We start from the raw sequence: 4256 nt of genomic DNA, 5'->3' as shown, positions 1-4256 counted from the left end.
GCCTCCCAAGTAGCTGGGACTACAGGTGCCCACCACAACGCCTGGCTATTTTTTGGTTGCAGCTGTCATTGTTGTTTGGAGGGCCTGGGCTGGATTCAAACCTGCCAGCTCAGGTGTATGTGGCTGGCACCTTAGCTGCTTGAGCCACAGGCGGCAAGCCCATGGAGGTTTCTTAAGGGAAATCATCCTAGGCAAAGGGAAGAGCAAATGCAAACATCCTGAGATGACACTATGCTTAGTATATTCTGAGACAGCAAAGAGGCCAGAATGGCTGCAGCAGAGGGGAGTAAAGGGTAGTAGGAGAGGAAGGCAGAGAGGTGACAGGGAGCCAGATGGTATAAAGCCTCGCATGCTACCATACGACTTATTCTTCCACTCTAAGAACAATAGGGAGACGCTGAGGGTTTGGGCCAAGGAATGCCGTGTTACAGCTAATGACTAAATAGATCACTCTAGTGGCTTCGTTGAAACTAGTTTATAGGGACTTGAGGTAGAAACAGGAATTCTTGTTAACAGGCTATTAGAATAAGTTGGAGCAAGAATCTTAGGCCCAGTGTTGTAAAAGTGAACGTGGTAAGTAGTGCTTGGATATGCATACGTTTCAAAGCTAGAGACAAGAGAATTTGTAAATGAGTAAATCTCAGTGGGGTTGCTTTATAAAAACTCACCTGCAAACCCTTTGCTATGCCCCTCTTGTTGAGGGTCTAGGTCTTCCTGCCTTGAATACAGGTTGGCTTGTGACTACATTGACCATTGGAATAGTAGAAATGATATTAGGTGACCTCTGAAGCGAGGTCATAAAGGCCATTCCTTTTCTTCTTTGTCTTTAGAATGCCTGCCTCCTTCTCAGAACCGAATTTCATGCTCTAAGAAGTCCGTACAACATGGACAGACAGGTCAAGGTACAGGTACTCCAATCATCAGTCCAGCCTTTGCGTGAGTCTAGCCTAGGAACCAAGCATGGGAGTGAACAAGCTTCCAGATGATTGCAGCTCTGAGCCATTCAAGTCATCTTAGGTAAGGCCTCAGACATCAGAGGGAAGAGATAAGCATGTCCATTATGCCCTTATGAATTCAGCACCCACAGAATCTGAGCATAAAAAAATGTTTGTGGGCGGCACCTGTGGCTCAAAGGAGTAGGGCACCAGCCCCATATGCTGGAGGTGGCAGATTTAAACCCAGTCCTGGCCAAAAACTTCAAAAAAAAGAAAGAAGGAAAAAATGTTTGTTTAAGTCACTAAGTTTAGTATGTTTGTTACACAGCAATAAGTAACCAAAATACAAACTCACAGAGGCTCCTTAGCAAATTTACACCTGATCACATTGTTATATTAAACTATTGGGCAGCTGCCATAAGTATAGGGATAGAAATTGTACCACCACTATACATATGTAAGTGCATCAGGAATGGAAACGACCTCCCACTTACCAATAATAAAACCTCTGCTAACTACTCAAAAAACCAGATTGAACAGATGCACTCAGAAATCTGGTTCTTCTCTTTATTAGCATTAATTACAATCATTTTGTTTTCATTGGTTTTGTTTTTATTACTATCCCCTTAAACAAACCAAAAAAAAAAAACAAACAAACAAAAAAAACAAATGCCTTCGTACATGGGCAACCTTCCATAAACTCAATGTGACAAGTTAGGTGTATCTCAAACACAACCTTATCTGTGTCTATTCAGCACCTGTGCCAGAAATTGGGAGAAGTCAAAGATTCCCACATCAGTATGAAGAGCAAGGAATTCATGTGTGGACTCTGTATTGTCTACCAGACTATGTAACAGCAGGGGGTCATGATCTTGGCTTTGACCAATAGAGTAGTGGCAGTAATATTAGTTGACCTCTGAGGCTAAGTCACAAATGTCATTCATTTCCTTACTCTGCTGTGGAAGCAATCCACTCACCCACTTCTCTATTTCCTCATGCTTAAAGAAAATAAAAATCTACCAAGTGATGGCAATCAGCATTGTCTTATGTTATTAGGACCTAGAAGAAGACACCAGGTAATAATTCTACAAGACATGCTATTAGAATAGATTCGTTCTCTTTTTCCAGACCCTTTAGTTTGGTGGTATCAAGAGCTGCATTTTGAGTCATCTGTCCATCTATCCATCCAACAAATACTTGGGCCAAGAAAAGACTCCATGCGAGGTCCTTTAGCAAAGGCAAAAAATACAGAGATGAAGAAGATAGGGCAGGAGTCATTTTTCAATGCTCAGCCCAAATACCACACTCCCATTGTAAAGTTGTAGCAATCAGTGGTGCTATGTATCATGCAACCCATTTCATTTTCATCCTACAATCTCAGGAAATCTCACTTCCCAACTTTCTGGACAGTTAAATTTGGGTCCTGTGACTGAGTTTTCTTTGGGCAATGGAAAATCTAGCAAATGTCATGTCTGCATGTCCAGCCTGCTCACAAACTCTCTGGGCAGCTCTCTACACCCTCTTTTCATTCTATGGTGGCCTTAGAAGCTATGTGTTGAAAGTGGTGAGCTCATATAATGGAAGACACCTGAGTCCCTCAATAACCCTGTAGAGCAGAGCCACACTTCTGGCCACAATGACCTGAGGAAGGATCAAACAATTCACTTTTTATTATGTGAAGCCTCTGGGATCAAGTCGTTCATTAAATTATCTCCGCTCCACACCTTTCCCATGCCTCATACAAAAATTTCTTTACTTGCTACAATATTCAGGGTTTCAAGGTCTGCTCAGGAGATAGAAATCATACCAGTTTTTCTTTTCATTAGTAATTGTGATAAAATATGCAGAACATAAAAGTTACCTTCATAACCATTTTTAAGCATACAGTTTGGTAATGTTAAGTGTATTCACATTGTCATACAATCTATAGAACTTTTTCAATTACAAAACTAAATCCATATGCCTATTAACAACCTCCCACTTCCTTGGCCTCTGGAAACTGTTTCCATTTCTATGAGTTTGACTACCATAGATACCTCATATAAGTGGAATCATGCAGTATTTGTTTTTTGTTTTTTGTTTTTTTGTGACTGGCTTATTTCATAGATAGAGTCCTCAAGGTTCATTAATGTTATAACATGAGTCAAAACTTCCTCCTTTTTAAAGGCCAAATAACATTCCATTGCAGGTATATAGTACATTTGGCTTGTGTATCCATCCATCCCTGGGGCACTTGGCTTCACCCCCCTCTTGGTTATTGTGAATAATGCTGCTGTAAATGTGGCTGCACGAGTATCTCTTTGACACTCTGCTTTTCATTCTTTTGAATATATACCCGAACTGGAATTGCTGGATCATATGGTAATTCTATTTTTAATTTTTTGACAAACAACCACACTGTTTTCCACAGTGGCTGCCATTTTACATTCCCACCAACTCTGCAAAAGGTTCCAGTTTCTCCACATCCTTGCCAACATCACACCAGTTTTTTTTTTGAACAGAGAATTTAATAGAAGAATTTTTTAACTGGGTAATTGAATGAGTAAAAAGGGAACACTAAGATGTCAAAGACACAGCAGCTGCAGCTGCTACCCCTAGGGCTGAGGGAACAAAGGGAAGAGACTGGACATGAAAACTTAGAGACTTAGAGGAGAGTTCTGTGAGGCTGAGCCTCAGAGCTCTGAGGAATGGGCATGAGCTGGTACTGGTCTCTGAGAGGTGACACTGAGGACGGTTCTGTAATGTGGAAGGGACCACAAATTGCTGCTACAGGAGTGAACTGCCATTGTCAAAGTGTTGGCGCCAACGTGAAGAAGTCTCGCTGGGGCGACACTCACAGGAACAGAAAGCAATTTGATTAAATGTGTCTCTTTCCTTTTCAGACCCTGCAGACTGCTTTCTAACGTCTATTGGCAAAGCTTAATAGGTAGCAGGTGGAACAGCAGAAATCGAGTTTGCAAGTCCCAGCCTCACCATCAGAAAGCTGAGTATGAAGGGGCAGGTCTGGAGCTGAGAGGCAATAAATTCATAAGTGGTTCACCATGCCAGGGAGCCCCTGTCTCTGCAGACTCTCAGCCCTTTGCCTGCTTTCTGTTGGGGCACCTATCATTTCCTGCCATTTGAAGTTCTTTGCTTATGCCTTAACTCTCACTCAAATGTAAGTTCCTTCAAGAGCAAGATCAGGGGCTGATTCATCTCTGTGCACTTTCTGATGGCCCCCAAAGCCTAGCACAAAAGGTGTACGTTGTTGGTATGTAAAGATTTTGCCAAATGAGTAAATTTGGACCCAAATGAGCAAAATGGTTGTGTATATAAGGAAGC

The sequence above is a fragment of the Otolemur garnettii genome, unplaced genomic scaffold (assembly GCF_000181295.1).
Source record: "Otolemur garnettii isolate 467f Iridium unplaced genomic scaffold, OtoGar3 scaffold00032, whole genome shotgun sequence".
NCBI lineage: Eukaryota > Metazoa > Chordata > Mammalia > Primates > Galagidae > Otolemur > Otolemur garnettii.
The sequence above is the reverse complement of the archived record's forward strand: the minus strand, read 5'-3'. Positions refer to the sequence as shown.